Source organism: Cupressus sempervirens, chromosome 11, assembly GCF_028749045.1.
Source record: "Cupressus sempervirens isolate cs-2001-9-10 chromosome 11, ASM2874904v1, whole genome shotgun sequence".
NCBI classification, from domain to species: domain Eukaryota; kingdom Viridiplantae; phylum Streptophyta; class Pinopsida; order Cupressales; family Cupressaceae; genus Cupressus; species Cupressus sempervirens.
In genome coordinates this window covers 105,739,983-105,758,000 of record NC_143128.1, presented here as the reverse complement: position 1 = coordinate 105,758,000, position 18,018 = coordinate 105,739,983, and the positions used below count along the sequence as shown (strand labels likewise).

Below are 18,018 nucleotides of genomic sequence, written 5' to 3'. Positions count from 1 at the left end.
TTGAGCATCAATATGTGACTATATTTTAAAATTTCATGCCCTAAATACAAAAGTTAGTGTTGAACTACTCTCTAATTTTCTCTATTTTTGGTAACTACAAAAGGATTATCATCACCTAAATCCAAGTAGCATACACTACATCTAGGTAGCAAGGGAGCATGGTAAAAAGTCACTTTCTTTATGGAGGTTTGAGGTGAAAAAACCCAAATTTTAAAAATATCATTTATAGAAATAATCTTGACTTCTATTTGTTGGTATGCTGCCACATCTTGCAACTGTTTGATTGGATAGGTCTATTATATAGAGAAATTTCTTGGTTTGTGTTGAGGTTTCTTGGGGTTTGAAGAAAATCAAGAGGCATGTTCAAGCCTAGATCTAGAGTATTTTCTTGTCAAGAGATACCTAAAAACTATTTCATTAAAGGACCTAAAGGGGTAACAAGTTCTTAGGAAAATGTTTGGAAAGATAAAGATGATAGGCCACACTAATCAATGGTGGGATATCCTACCTTTGTTCAATCCAGTATTTTCCCTTTATTTAGTATAGATATCAATCAATGTGAGAGTGGATTTCCAACTTCTATATGTATTGAATGTATAACTGCAGCAATGCAAGAGCATACAGTTTAAAGCCAATGGAGAAATCAGAGGGATAATGGGGGGAATATGAGTTTTTAATTTTCATGTATCAAGGTAGCTATAATTAATCTGCCATGATCTCTCTTTATGATGATTGATAATTAATAGTGAAGGAAAGCTATAGATAGGCTGGAGAAATTTGGACCAGTTTCGAGGTCTATATCTGAATATTGACCCCTTTGTAATAAAGAATTAATTCCTTATGCATATCTGACCATTTCCTTCAAGCTCAAGATCTTTATTGGCTTGCAAGGTTGAATGGCATATGTGTATGTATAATTATGACATTTTTAGTGAATACAAGTAAGGCTTATTAGCTTTTCAAAAGGTTTAATATTTATAACATTTTTATCATATTTTTAAATTACAGTATTTTTCTTTTTGTAAATAGAGAATCATAAAAATTTCTATTATGATCATCAAACATAATAACAGTAAGGTCCTCAAGAACCAAGTTTATTTTCTTTTGTACAAACAAGTTCTTCAAGCTATCATTTCTTTAAGGCTTGCATAATTGAAAGTTTTTGTTAGTAGCTCACAAGGCTCTCTAAAGGCAAAGCTACTTCAAAATTGTATTGACTAATGCATGAAAGAATGTCACTTCCCATATCTCTACATCTAAATGGTCATCAATTGGATCTAGATTAGCATGCATACTTCCCTCAAACATTTTTGACTCTTGAGGAATAATACTTAGTTAGGATCTTAGATCATGGAGGCCTATCTCTGAGACATCAACATTGTCAATGTGAATTTTTAATGCAAAATGTTTCTTGAATGAGAGTAAATTTTCTACTTCCTATTTTTCCAACCACTCCCACCTTCATTCCTCAAAAAAAGTGGAAGATGTGGACCATATCATACCTAACAAGTTATTCCTCAACATAAATTTTTGATACATCTCCACATGGTTCTCATGTACTTAATTTCATTGATTATGGAAGACTTACCAGTAAAATCTAAATACAAAATTTGATAGAAGATCCACCCTAAACAACTACTCCATGGCTATAACAACATGCAAACTAGGTTGTGAAAAATTGAAAATAAATCTCACATATAATTTTTTTTCTCACAAATTGTTCTTCTTGATCAAAACTTTTAATGGTCATTGCTCCAGAGATGGACTTGAAAAAATGTTGTAGAATTGGAGCTTTAAACACTCCAACAAACTATGCCAATTCCTTGGCAGTGATTATATAATATTGTTGTTGGAAGCTAAAAAGTAGGATTTCTTAGCTTATTAAAATATTTAAAACATTACTATTCAAAGAAAAATGTTCAAGTTCAGCTAAAAATCTAGTTTCCAGAAGAAATTTTTCATTGTCATTACACAATCTAGTTATTTGTTACACATTTAACTACATTAACAACTTGTTTCTATCTTCAATAAATCCATGCAGACATAGACTTTGAATAGAAATACAATTCTTTGAACAGAAATACAATTTTTAATAGCATGATATGTAATGTTAGTTTAATGAAAATACTTGGTACCATATGGAAATTGTAGAATGACCTAGCAAGCAGCCTGAGACATAACTCCAATAATTCCCCAAAGTCGTATAATAGAAAAAGAAAACACCCCAAGTTCAAAAGGGATTGTTAAGTCTAAAATGCTCTAATCTATTGATGCCTATAGATGAATAAAAAATATTGTATTCCATCCCATAGTCATAATCAAATTGCAAAAATAATAAAATAAACAAAAGAAATTTAAGTAACTCATTTCAAAATATGCCCACTCAAAGTTGAATCATGGAATAAACTTGGGCCACAAAAGATGTACCTGTGCATTTTACTAAAAAGTTGATTAGCTTCCTTAAATGCAATAAGTAAAATAGGTTGTGGGAATAGGAATAGCTATTCTAGAATACTTATTTTGCGATAGAAAATGGGGGTACATATTCCTATTCTCCATTTGGTTCAGCTAGAATTTGATGGGGAATTCACAAACCAAAAAATTTATGTTTTCTAAAATTAAAAAAATTGAAATAGGAATACGTATTCCAATTCCACCTATTTGAGTGGAATTGCAAAACCTCATTTTTGGGCCAAAATTGGAATACGTATTCTTATTTTATTTTGTATTGCAATTCCAATTTGGTGCATCCAAACAAAGATTTCAAAATTTTATGAATTTACATATGCCTATTCCACTTGTATTCTGGTTGCCAGATGGACTAGAGGGGAAAAAATAAACAAAAAAGAAAGAAAGAAAGAAAGAAATTGCCTAATGATGGAGCAATTATATAAACCCAAATCAGAAGAGGGTTGTTAATTGGTGATCTATCACCAAAGATTATTGGGTTCGCCCATGCTATCCAATAGTCACTAGCTTAGTTTGATAGAAAAAGGAACCTGCACTTGGAGGAAGCCCACACCTAAAAGCCATTTCTAGTTACACCTCACATAAATAATGCCTTGTCATTTTGGATCGTGTTTCTTTGGTTGGTGTCATTGGCTCCCATTACCTCTTTGAGTCATAAGACATTTTTCTTCTATACACCCATACTAAATAAAATTGATGGTTCAAGAAATAAAGAACTATATATGCCTATCTAAGGTTAGGTAACTATTTGTTTTAATATCTTATTTGGTATTATATAATATTATTTGAGTAATTATTATTTATGTTAAATATGAATAAATGAAATTAATTATTTACTAATATAAAATTAATAATAGTAAGATGGAATTTTTTAATTAGCAATATATGAAACATTAAAAAATAGATAACAATTAACAGAAATTCAATATTTAAAAATTGATAATTGTAATCTATATTTTTTATTAATTTTATTAATTAATTTATTTTGAAAATCTAAAGTATAGGATAATGTCTTTTGGTAGAGTAGTTTGGTCCTTCTCACCAAGTAAATCTTGAGTCAAATTGTGACATTACTATCAAGATTCAACTTGCAATTTTTGAGTAAAACTCATCGACCCAGTTTTAGTTATTTCTTCAAGTTTAGAGGTATTTCCTTCACTCAAGGTTGCTTCAGAAGCACAATTGTATGACTGATTATTCACTATTAGTTTAGATAAATTGGTCTTGGCTTGAGCAACCATCTCTTGGAAACTTGGGCATTCGAATTCCAAATGGCTAGTGATATTTATTCTGTAGAATCTTGGTAGTAATAAGACATTTGGATCTGCTTCATCCCCAAGGCATTGCAAATTTGAGACCATGTTATCTACGAATCATGTTAATGTCATTCTTCCCTTAGGGAATTCTTATACACCCATGATAGGGCTATCATTGGATTTTCTCACCAAGTTCATATCTAGGGCTAGGACCTAAGAGGATCCTAAGTTTGTCTAAACAAACAATACTTCATTGGGAGTTTTATATTTAGTTATCATTTTCTTGACCTTAGGCTTGGTGTCAATCTTGATTTGATTGTTGAATCCTTTCCATAGTAACCACAATTGAGTGAAGTCAGTGGAGAATCAACCTCTCAAACATTTATTCTAGTCTTTGCTTAGAAGCATGTTGTATGTCTTGGGATTATCTACTACATTAATGTCTATAATGTCTTGAATTCAAGGATCTATAGTTAGGTGTATATGGGCATTCTTCAACATGTGGACAACTCTTACCTATGTCTTATCCAATTGTATAATCACCTTGTTTGTCATTTGAGGTGTAACTCCCAACTTTTTTCATATGGATAACATCATAAAATTACATGAGGTTTCAGAGTCAATGAGGCAATTGTGAAGATTCTTCCCAAAAATCTTAATGCATGATAGAAAAGTTGGGACTTTTACCTTTTCTTTGAACATACTGGGCATGGCTTCAATAACATTGACCTAATGATTAGGTGCTTTAAGAGTGTTCATGCCAGTGATTGACTTACTATGATTCAGAGTCTTCAACAAAGCCTCTCTTTGGCTAGGACAACTTTGTAATATTTCATACATCAAGATAAATTGCCTTGGTCTTCTTGAGTTCTTCTATCACACTATACTTTTCTATTGACCAGGTTGGATTTCTTAGCATAATAGGGGTATTTCCTATATGTTGGGTTTGAATAGGAGTTGGTATAGGGTTTTTGATGGCCTAAGGATCTAGAGATGTCAATTACATCCCAAGAAGGATTCTATCAGTGAGATGTTCCTTTTGACTTTTCAAATTGTATGTGTTCCTATTATTGTTACACAAAGTGAACATTTCTATCGGTCCCCTTTTGACTTCCTTGTTAAATAGAAACACAAACTCCTCATTTGTAGGATTTCCTTCTTTTTTACTTAGTAGAGCCTCGTAAGATTCTAGCAACATGGTGTTGAATTGCATGGGAGGTACATCTCTTGTACCTTGAAGATTATGGTTCATATCTTGGTCTCCCCCAAAGAAGGAACTATTAACATTGTCAAGGGCATTTTGGATCATGTCTATTTGATTGATTTTAATGAATTAAGTATTTTTTTTGTTGTTGTCAGTCAGGATGCTTCCATTTTTTGGGTGAGTGTTACACTATCAATTTTTCTGGAGAAATCGATTGTTATAATTTGTAGGGTTGATATTATTTCTCGGTATGTTGAAATTCCTTGTATGGTTATGGTTCTAACCATTAGTATTTTGAGCCTTGATGGAGTGTTGGAAATTATTGTTCTATCCCTATAGTAACCAAAGATGTGTGAGCTTATTTGTGATTCGAGACAAAGTTTTCTTCAATTGTTGTAGCTCATTGGTCATATTGGATTTTACTTTGGTGGGTGGAGTGGCCTTTTTCTTGAAGAAGGCTACCTTTTCTAGTTTCTATTTTGGATATGCAATGGAAGGGGTTGTAGTAGTAGTCATTTGCTATATTGGTATAGGGTTTAGAGGAGGAAATTGAGTAGGCACAACTTGTGCTCATGTTGGATATGAGGGAATTATGGTGGTAGAGTTGATTGTAGTCAACATATTTTGACCTCCATTGGGATTTTCTTATTTTTAAAAAGTGCTTGCTTCTTGAAAGATCTTCTCCAAGGTGTTGATATTGGCTATCAGAAGCATTCACAAGAAGATGGTTGTAAGTTGATCTATGGAGTTGAGGTATATAATTTGTATTATAGCCCCTAAGGTAACCATGTAAGGAGCTTCCAATATTTGATATGTCATATGAAAGTGATGTTTAAATAGGAAGATGGTCTTTGTAGGATCCCTCTTGATGGATAGAAACTGGTGGTGTAAGATAGTTAGGTTTACAAATGTTTTGAGCTAATCCAAAAATAGTTTCTAAAAGATCATCCAATCTGTGATAGTAGTTAGCAGTAGGTTCATGTACTAGTTGAATGCTACTTCTTCCAAAGTGAAAGAGAATAAGTGAAGTACCACATCCTCATGCTAAATCTATTTTAGGTTTTATATTTCTTTAAAGGCCTTAATGTGATCTTTCACTATTCAAATTTTACTATAAATGTACTTTGGTCAAAAGTGCTTAGTATTTTTGGGTAGGTCATGGAGTGGACCTTGTAACCTAATTGGAAAATCCTACACATTTACAAAGAAATCCATTGGTGGTGTTGGTAGTGTTTGGCTTTGTTACTAATTAGACATAGTTGAGGCAAAAGTGAGTTGTAAAGTAGAAGATGATGATGGAATGTGTGGTGGGAGTGAGGGGAGTCTTGGAATTCCCTTGTCTCTACAAGGCTCGTAAAAATGATTGAGTTCTAGAAACTAGTGATTATTGGGTAAAGGCCTCAAAGCTCACTGAAAGGGAGATGATGGATTAAAATGCTTTGACTTGCAAAACTTTGCACCTTCAAACCTATGAAATAGCAAGGTTACAAAGTTGTGCACTTGCGACCCTATAAATTTGCACACCTTCGAACCTATCAGACTATGAAAAAAAAAACTATAAAAAGAGAACTATGAAAACAAAAAGCTTGTCAAATTGCAAAACTATAATTTGGACATAACTATGTTCAATTGGCCCTCCTTCTAGCACCACTTATATTAAGCGGTCATTTTGCACAACACCAACAACAAAAATTCTTACAAATTTCTCTCTTGAAAAGATGATATAAATAATCAACTCCAAGGTTTTAGATTTTCTTTTTCCAACTCCTTATGAAGCTCAATGGAAGATAAATGTGAATGTTCACAAGGAGGCCTTTATTGACATCTTTTGATAATTTTGCACAATTCAAACATAACTACAATCGAATAATTTTGTATGTTATCATGAATGAAAGTTTTAACAATATGACTATATGAATTCCTATTCTAACCATGTTTCAAAAGTAAATGAGAAAGATAGGGTAATAAGAGATTGAAGAAAATTAATTAAAATAAAACTCCTAATGGATACAAGTCAAAGAAACCATTTGTCTATGAATTAAATCTTCAAAAGGATCAATAGAAAATTGGTGAAATTATCAGCAATGTGTCCTCAAATACACTAGTGAAATAATTAAAGGAAACAATTAATACCAAAATATGTTTGATGATTTATCAAATCATGTAGCCATGGAGAGTGCACACACACCAAACAAATTGCTTTGTAAAAACATAAGCCTAATCCTTTCTCCAATCATCACAACAAAGAAATTTGTTAGAAAATAACAAAAACTTGAACTAAAAAAATTCATGGTTATTCAAACACAATAAGACAATTGGCTCCATTTCAATTCATGAACATAAAATTCATAAAGTAAATGCTCATTCCAACAAGACAAGGTACACACAGAATGAGAGAACCAATAACATACTTTATTGCTAGATCAAATTTACACAATCCATTGCATAAATATATTGATTTTTTTTTGGATTCGATGATGTAAAGATTTTTACCATCAATGTTTCAAATCACACTATGTGATCCATCATCAGGATGAAAGAGAGTAAGATATGTCAAAATCTGTTGCTCTCTTTCATCTTGATGATGGATCATATAGTGTGATATGACACATTGATGGTAAAAATCTTTACACAATCGAATCTAGAAACGAATCAATATATTTATACTTTATTGCATCAAATATCTGGTCCAAAATACATATTACAATGATGTATTTATAATAAACCTCATCTTTCATGCATTTTTGGATGTAGGTGTTTTTTCTTGTAGAAAACATGCTAATATTACTAATTTTATGAAAACTATTCATAAGCAATATCCTAACTAGGTGCTAAGTAGGCCTACACACTTTATTTTATTCATTAATCAGTACATGGAGATTTACATGGATTTAACAATAAATAAGAAGAAGAAGATGAGAGAGGTGAAGATTAGGAGCCTCTATAACTTCTAAAAAACTAAACTCAGCCTCTTTCAAGCATCACTATCAGTTAAAATCTTGCCAAAATACATTTTTGATGCATGAAAACAACTCAAAAATTATATAGAGGCATCCTTGGTTTCTTAACTTTCCTACTCTTTTTAGCCAATGGTTTTCGAGTAGTAGTTATTACCAAGTTATAATAGTTACCAAGTGGTTGTTTTGGTTGTGTGATAGTTTCAACTGAGTTTCTATCTTTGATCAAGTTTCTTCAATTTTTGAGTTGGTTCATAGTCTATTTGTCAAGTTTCATCCAAGTTGTAGATGATGTTGAGTTCCTTTGTTGATCGAGTTACAATTCCAGTGTTGATCAAGTTGTTGTTGGTGCCGAGTTGCAGTGTTGACCGAGTTCTAGTTCTGACCAAGTTTAGTATGAACTAAGTCTCTTTGGTGATTGAGTTCTTTGTATACTAAGTAAGCTGGTGATTCTTTTGATGGTCATTTGTGTCTTGGTCCTTCATTGATTGAGATTTTTGTGTTTGGTTCTATTTGAAGCCAATCTTTGCATTGAATTTTGTGATAGGTATTTAATATTTGTTGTGAGCCAACTTGTGGCTTGGTTACGCATTTAATGTATGGGTTTATTTAGTTGGTAATTTTTAACAAGCTAGCTTGTGGTTGTGCAATTATTTAAAGGGTTCTTGGGTAGATTTTTAAGCATTATTATTTGATGATGAAGATGTAGTGAGGCATGTAGAAGTCATTTAGTTGAGGATTCTTAGCATGGAGTAGGTTGGAGATAGAAGTTTTTATTTGAGTTTAGAGATCTATTCTTCTTTGAAAGATGTATTCTTCTTTGGAATGGCTATAACCTAGAAGGCCATATATCTAGGCATGTCGGATGTAAACTTCTTGATTCGAATATATGAAATATTTTCTCTCTGGATTTGAATCTCATTCCTCTTGTTCATTTTTTGTTGTGTGTTTGTTTGCTAGGATCCAGATTATGTCTGGTAGGGGTACCTTTGAATTCTCACTACATCAGATGGTATTAGAGCTCAGTGTTCCTGAGTGTGCAAATAGATCACCAAAGTGTGAGGTAGTTTGTACTAGGACCTTGGTTTGGGAAAATTTTTATCTTAGAAGATTTTTCTTTGGAAGTCCTAGCTTGTTGGTAAATTTGGTGTAGGGAAAATGATTTTCATATTTGAACTAGACTTGCAGAGGACTTGCCATTTAATTGTGTTCCTTGTTATATGAAAGATGGTTCATGGAAGGAGAGATGCTGATCCAGAGTTCTTTGACATGCTAATAAGGTGGATTTTTATAATGTCATTAATTTACATGTTTCTAGAGAAATGAGTATACATATTGTTGCTACTACTATTATGGATGTGAGTTCATATGTTGTTTCTGATTGGGTTTGTGATTTGGATATTGTTTTTGATCTAGTTTTCATATATGAGGATGTTATTATGGATGTTTGTGATGATAAGTTTCAGATATTACTCATGGAACATTGTGGTTTTTAGTTAATCCCTATGAGTGAGTATTTTGATTGGTTGTATGGGATTTTGATTTTTGGATGGATGAAGCACAAATGATTGATTTTCAAACTTGATCTTTTATCCTTGATGGAGTGGAAACCTTTGGTGAAGATGAAGATTAGAGAAAAGTTTTCTTTTAGAATCAAAATGTGGGACACATTTTTCTATTTACCTAGGAAGCCTAATGTAGGACCATATGAAGTCATTTCTATTTACGTTGGTAGTATGATGCAGGGGCATCCTTGGTTTCTTAACTTTTCTACTCTTTTTTAGTCAATGGTTGTAGAGGAGTAGTGATTACTGAGTTATGATAACTACCAAGTGGTTGTGTTGGTTGTGTGATAGTTTCAATCGAGTTTCCTTCTTTGACCTAGTGTCTTCAATTATTGAGTTGGCCAGTAGTCTATTTGTTGAGTTAAAATGTTTGTCGAGTTCCCTCTAAGTTATAGATGATGTTGAGTTCCTTTGTTAACCAAGTTACAATTCCAATGTCGACTAATTTACTATTGGTGTCGAGTTCCAATCTTGATCAAGTTCTAATTTTGATCAAGTTCGATATGAACCAAGTCTCTTTGGTGACCAAGTTCTTTGTATGCCAAGTAAGCTGGTGATTCTTTTGATGGTTGATCGTATCTTGGTCCTTCATTGACTGAGTTGTTTGTGGTTAGTTATAGTTGGACCCAACCTTTGCATTTAATTTTGTGATAGGTATTTAATAATTTTTTTGAGATGACTTGTGGCTTGGTTATGCCTTTAATGTATGGATTTATTTAGTTGGTAATTTATAATAGGTCGACTTGTGGCCATGCAATTATTTCAAGATGTCTTGGGTAGAGTCTAAGGTATTATTATTTGATGATGGAGATGTAGTGAAGAATGTAGAATTCATTTAATTGAGGAGTCTTAGTGTGGAGTATCTTGGAGATAGAAGTTTGCATTTGAGTCTAGAGATTTTTTCTTCTTTGAAAGATGTATTCTTCTTTGTAATGGTCGTAACCTGAAAGGCCATACAGTCGGGCATGTTGGATGTAAACTTCTTGATTTGAATATATGAAATATTGTGTCTTTGTATCTGAATCTCATTCTTCTTGTTCATTTTTCAATGTGTGTTTGTTTGTTTGGATCTAGATTACCTTTGCTAGGGGTACCCTTATATTCTTGCTACATTACATGCCAAAACTAACAAGATTTTCTATCTCCACAAAATTTAGTTTCCAACATTTTGGTCTTGTTGATTTTTGAAAAAAATGATGTCCGGATGAGCCTTCTTGAATGTCTTTATAAGTTCAACCACTCCTTGATGTTCGGGGAGATTGAGAGATTGATATTGGCTTCTCACTTCTCTATGAAAATTGCTCACCTGTTGCCTTATTGCTACAAAATCATCCAATTTTGAGTCCATCTCCTTAAGCACCTCCTCAGTCTTGAAGATTAATCTAACATCATTTTTTGAGGCTACTACTTCAAAGGAGGCTTACAATTATTGGAGTACTACCTCTGTGGTGTTGAGTTGTTCTTTGGAGTGATTTTTGAAAATCTCTAGGCTTGTCACATTATAAAAATTATTTTCTTCTAAAATATGAGTCTAAACACTATGTTGCATTTCCTAGATGTCTTTATACAAAGCTAGCATGACACTATTTATGGCGTGCATGCTTCCACCCAACATCGATCTTGTCCAACTCTTCTCACAATTAAATAGCTAGTAGAGTCTAATAGTTTTGACCCATTATGGTTTTAAGTGATTCTAAACCCTTTTTCCAAGAGGACACCTCATCTATAAGCCCAAAATCTTGATTTAATACTCTTGTCATGTTACCCACATTCTTCCTAATACTATGCAAAATGCACATATTTCCCTCTATTATCTCCTCCCCTCTATCTTCAAAACTAAGGTGCCATCTCTTGCATGCATCCAAAAATGAATTATTGGGGCCTACTTTTCAAGAATTTTTTTGTTGGAAATATGGTCAAATATATTTATTGATGGTTTTCATTTATGGAAACATGTATTCAACATTTCATTTATGCATATAGGATAGAAAATTGTCTAAGTGTAAGACAGTTTGCAGTAGCATAGAGAATAGGTGTGATGTGTATGCATGACTCATTGAAAGTTAGACTATGCGTATTTGAGGAAAGCTCTATGAAATTTTCATGATGATGTATACTAGTTCGCAAGTGCATACGAATAGTACAACATGTGTTATGATTGAACTACCAGTACAAGTATTTAATAGTGCATAATAGAGAATTGAAGAGTATGACATGAGGAATTATTTTGGTTACAAAATAATTACTAAGTCATAATGAGCCAACTATGTGGATATTAGTCCATAAGTTATTTTATATTATGTCAAGTATGTGAAGATATGAAGGCCGACTAAGAAAATAATTATGAAGATGTGAGGTACAAGTAAAGATCTTATCTTGTGAAGATAAGTGAAAGTAAAAGTGGAAGAAGTGTGTGCAATATATGATGTACCATGTGATCTATGTGACATTTGTGATTAATGATATGAAAATTACATCTAATATATGATCAGAGCAAGTGTGAATTAGAACAGATAGAAAGTATTGTATGTATATCTATTCTTATGAAAAACTATATTGTATAATTGCATGTTAGGGCAGTGAGATCTTCTTGCATACATTGTATTTGATCCACTAACTCATAATAGGGATGTAGCAACTCTTAATAGGGTTGAGGCTTATAACAAGGCCTAGTCCTCTAACAAAGACACTATATGTACTTCATAGAGTCCTAACAGGGTCAATATCCTTAATAGAATCCCTATTGTTTAATGAATCATCTAGTGGGTATCGTCCCCACTAATTTTTCCCCTTGGCCAAGGTTTCCCTAGTTAACAAATAATGGTGTTATGAGTTCTCTATGTGCATAGTTATATTTACTGATCAACATTGTTGGTTTACTTTCATATACAAGTTATAAAGTAATTAACAATATTTAGTTGTGGGCAAAAGTTTGTAGAATACTAATTCATCCCCCCTCTTAGTATTATCTATTTCTACCAATTGGTATCAGAGCTTTGTTATTTAGGAGAATTTTAATAGCTTGAGTAAGGTCCCTAAAGATATGGAATAGTTGAAGGAAAACCTTGAAGAATCTCTTGAACAGATTGACCTTTTTATTGAAGAAAGAGATTACCTGAAAGATAGATATGAAGATGCAAAAGTCTACATTGGTAGATTGAAAGACAAGATTGATGATCTGAAATCTAGCAAGGAATCAATTGCACAGACTAGTGGCAATGATGAATTAGGAGATCATTAGAAAGAAAATAAGATTTTGAAACATGAACTAAAAATCATTGAACTTAAGTTAACTCTTAAGAAAAATGGGGGAAAAAATGAACCTAAACTAAAAATTGACAATGCAAATCTTAGATCCTAGTTAAGTCAAGTGACATCTGAACTTGATACTATCAAGATTGAGCATGTAGAATTGGAAAAGTATAATAGCATTATGAAAGGTGTCATGCCCAAAATATATGGGCAAAACACACACAATTTTTTATTTTTATTTTTTTAAATTAAGAACTATGATTAAATAAGATAACATGGTCGTAAAAGATTTTAAATTCTTAACTATAATGGAATTAATTGTTTGAGTAGTTTTAAATTCAGATACCCATAGGTACTTTGAAACTAGATGCAAGTTCACCATTGATATAAAAGGTTACAACATAATTTCAACATTTCAAAAAAGGGATTATTTGGGTGAACTGAAAATTTCCTAGTAAATCAATTAATTAAATTAAACAACTAATCCATTTAACTACAATCCTAATCCATCAATCTATTATGATGATTCCTTAAAATGTTACCTCCTAAAGATGACAATAGATTAACACAACTTATTCGATACACCAAATGACCTACTTGCCAAAATGACAACTATCTCTCAATTACATAACCTTGTCTAACATCAATTTAATTATGATCAACATACCACTAACCTTATAACAAATTGATTAACTAGTCCCTTCCATTAACTTAATAACTTGAATGACATTACAAATTTAATCATTTACTTTAGGCTTAATGTCATTAATTAACCTCTTTCAATTTCATTCTAAGATAATTACATCATGATCCATAGTCTACCCTAAACAAAACTTATCAATTACTAGAATACTAACATTAAGAGAATTTAGAATTCTAAACAATCAATTAAATTTAACTATTCACCTCATGCTAACTACGTTTTAAAATTTTAATCCAAAATCTAACTAACCTTAAATATACATACACATTAGAGGTAAACTTTATTATCAATTGTACTATCTACATTTTAATTTAAAATTATCTCCAACATACTTATAACAATCTAATTTATAAATCTATTAAGAAAAATATCCATTACATTATACTTAATTGATTAGAACGTCCATTTAAATAATATAAAACTAATTATTTGAAATGTTACATAAATGAACACCCCCTAAAGTAACGTACTACATATAATTAAGTAATCTTTATGCTAATCAAAAAATTTATTAAAATCTATAATTCATTAAAACAATCCTAAACTTTAAAATAACTAACTACTAAAAATCTATGTCAATCAAGACTATTAATTAAGCTTACATAAAATTTATTTAACTAATGAATAAAACCAAAACTAATTCATGATATAACATATAATTTAAATATCTAACAGCTAAACACATACAATTACTAAACATAAGAGTACCAAATGACTAATATAGAAACTAAAACTAATCTAATTACAAATAATTCATAAACAACCAATATTAATTTAAGAAAATTAATTACTAATACATAAATTAAAATTTCTAACAAATTAAGTATCTTTACATATCTAAAAGGAAACAATGCTAATCAACAAACTTATACAATACTAACTTACTAACTTAACAACATAGTAACCTACACTAACAAAAAAAAACTTTAATTTCACCTAACCCATTCAAATCCTATCCTGCCCACTAGCCAACCCATGTGGCATCTACCCATGCCTAAGCCTATACCCCTGCATGCTTCCCTAAGCACTGACTGGTGCACTATGGGTAGGTGTGCCCCACCTAAGGCTGCGCTTGAAGTACCCAAGGAGGGTGACCAAAGGTTATCAAAGAGTTTGCATTCAAACTCAACAAGACACATGCGCCTAACAAAAAGTTTGCATTCAAACCAAACAAGACACATGTGCCTCCACCCATGTGGTTTCCTACCATGTAAAGGTTAAGGAGGAAGTACACGGTGTTGTCACCCATAGTTGCATTGAAAATGTTTAAAGAAAAAATCTGCCCTTATTTCTAAACTGGCGCCTAATACAAAGGGTGACAAGATATGCATTAATTTTATTTTTTAAGGCTTCCACACTCATCTCTCCCCCAATCACATCCTAGGTGATGTGCTTCCCCAATCAGATTGACTTGCAAGGTAAGTTATGTTAGACATGCCAGCCATAGTAATAAGCCTAGGATAGAGAAGTAATTAAGTTAAAAGTTTTCTAGGTAAGAATAGGAAAGGGGGGGTGAGAAGTTAAGTGTTAAAGTTGAGTAGGTAGATATGTTAGGGTATTTAGATTATTAAAAATTACATATATATATATATATATATATATATATATTGTGATATCCAAGCAATCATTTCTATCTTATTGACAACATTGATTCCCTTTTTCAAGCATACTATTACAAAGATATGTATAAGGTTATTCTTTTTTTTTCCTCTTCTCCTATAGTTATGCTTTATCAATCATCATATGACAAGGATATGTGTTCCTTTTATTTAGAATTCAAAGTAATGCATAAATTTCTTATTCAAATTGATTTTGACACTTATTTAATTTAACAAGGAGAGAGATAACTTTGTTGTCTACAAAATAGGATTTTCATTTCCTCTTAATACATAAACATCGAATTGGAAAGTTCAACATATCAAATTACTTTCCCTTCACATAATTGAAAACTTGAGAATTCATTATTCGAAGACATTACCCATTAATCTATTTTCTCACATACAAATGCAAAATTTGAAATCACATAAAAACAATGCAAGGAGGTTTTCTCAATTCTTTTCTTTCTCTATTATTCACCTAGTTCAAATCTCTATCAGGAAAGAACCAGTAATAAAACCCGACATCCTTGCCAATACATCAAAATTTAAATACATTTTACATAATATTACAATTCAATTGAATTCTCTTCTAGGTCCTTCAGAAGTGCTTTCTTCCAATGCCTTCAATACATCAAGGAAACCAAGGAGAAGATGAGAGATGACCTAGGGTGAAACATCATAACATCAAGAACAATTTCAGCATACACCCCAACCCAGTTTTACATAATAGGTCCAAGCATAGAACCTGACTACAAGGGAGGTATATTTTTCCAATGGGAGACATCAATCACCATACCATAACATAGCCCTTTTGAGGCTAAAACTTTAAGAACTTTCGTTCATCTACAAGACCCTTTCGAGGCTATTACCACAAGGATTTCCATTCCTTTCCATATCAATAATTTACAATATCAAGCAAGGTATGTGATGACAATTAGGGGCCCATACACCCTACCCTCTTTCCCTCCTCTCACCATGAAAGGAGACTCTACACCATTAAGGTCCAACTAAGGCCCTTCCCCCATACATTGCCATGTCTTCCCTATCCAAGGGTGAGTAATGGAAAAACAATCCCCATGAAATCCCCTCAAAACAAAACATCAAGACAAGCATAAAAATAACATCAAGAAAAAGTTAAAATCCCTCCAAATCAATTCCAACACACAAGCAAGAAAAACAAAGAACAACACAATGCCTTATTCATGATTCAAGCATGAACAAAATGAAGAACAAATTCAAAAGAGTGAAGAAATCCTACCTTCACAAAGAGTTATGGTAAAATGGTAAGTTGAGAAGAGCTTTTCCTTTTTCTTCCTTCAATCTTCCAACCTTCTCTAAAAACTAGAGATTGGGTAACAACCCAAAAACTACTCCAAAATGCCTCTAAGTATGATCCTTAACTCAACTAGACTTCAAGTAACCTCAAGATGAAGTTTGAGTCACCAAATCAAGTAGGAGACAAATCAATTTTCCCAATCAACCAAAAGTAGGGTTTTTGAGTGACCCTAAAAGTCAACCAAGGAGGCTAAGGGGGTGGAAAGTACTCCCCACCCATACCCTTACCTCTAGGGCACTTAAATTTAATGTTTTTAAGCCTTTAAGACTTAATAGGAAACAAACAAAGGCTAGGGGAATAGTAAGACCAATTAACAACCTTCAAAGGTTAACAATGCAAGGATAGCACAAATTAACAAGGGGTTTAGTTCCATCTTTTCATTAGGTTTTCCGACTAAATATCCTGCACACTCATTGCACACATTAGTAGGTTCAAGAAATCACATGCATTATGTAATTTACATATCAAAAAAATCATATAAATTAAAACATCCATTTTTCTGATAATTAATTATTTATTTAATTCTACTCATATTTTTTACTATTAAAATTACATAATCAAGTGTTAGTTTTGTATTAATTTACTTCATCATTGTACATGTTTATAAAGCATTAAATGATGAAAAAAAATATCTAAAAGTAAAGCATCACACATCATAAATTGCATAATAATGTTAAGTGCATCAAATAATGTTTGGACATATTGAGTCATGAGTATTAAAATAATATTGTATCATTGATGCTAGAATGGGTCAGAGTGAGGGCTCACATCCTCCCCCACTAGGCATGAACTTCCTCCTAGATTTCATCAAAAAGATATGGGTACTAAGATCACATCTATGCCGCATCCTCCCATGAAACTATAACCTCATCATAGCAATCCCACTGGACCCTAACCTGGTCCAGCTCTCGACCTTAAAGTGCTAGGGTCTATTGGGAAATAATATGGATAGGCTCTAGCACTAACTGGTTGTCTGACTCCACCTATAGCCTCAATAACTATAGCCTGATGCTCAGCTTGACAGTTATCAACTACTGCAAAAACTCTGTGGGACTTGCCCATGTCTCCAATTGTCAGCTCTAAGAAAGCCCCTCTCTGACCACTAGATGATTATCCCTGCGGACACTCTCTAGCTATATGACCCATGCCACCACAAGTGTAGCATGGTCCTTAGGTATAAGATAGTGCATCCTATGATCCAAACTACTATGGACCTCTTGACCTGATAGACCCACTGTATCCACCCCTGGAAGACTGTTGAGTCTTCTCTGACTATGGCTATGGGGCATGTACTTTCTGATCCTACTGTGACTGCCACTACTTGGGCTTGGAGACCTAATAACCCTGTGAGGGTTCTTACTACTGCTACTACTGAGACTGTTGGCCCTTATAGGACCTTGGTGTATAGTTCTAATTCCCTTTACAAGGGGGTCTCTGCTGGGTAGAGTTTTGGTTCTGAGACAGATCTTGTGACTCCTGCCTACCTTGAGTATCCTCAGGAACTAGTGCTATCTCCACTTCCTATCTTAAGGTGGTAGGGAAGGCCATATGAATTGGACCCTAAAGTGAGAAATTCGGACCCATTTTAAAGTGATGTACTCACAATTTCTCATCCTTTATGTATTCAACATAAGGAAGGAGCTCAAGAAACCTACTCTCATACTAAGCTATTGTAAGG

General features: G+C 32.7%; 1 pseudogene; it reads right to left on the bottom strand.

Moving 5' to 3' along the window:
* The window catches only part of LOC149528426 (ABC transporter C family member 3-like), a 290,021-nt pseudogene extending 272,619 nt beyond the window's left edge, over positions 1-17,402 (bottom strand).
* Positions 17,403-18,018: the final 616 nt, after the last annotated feature.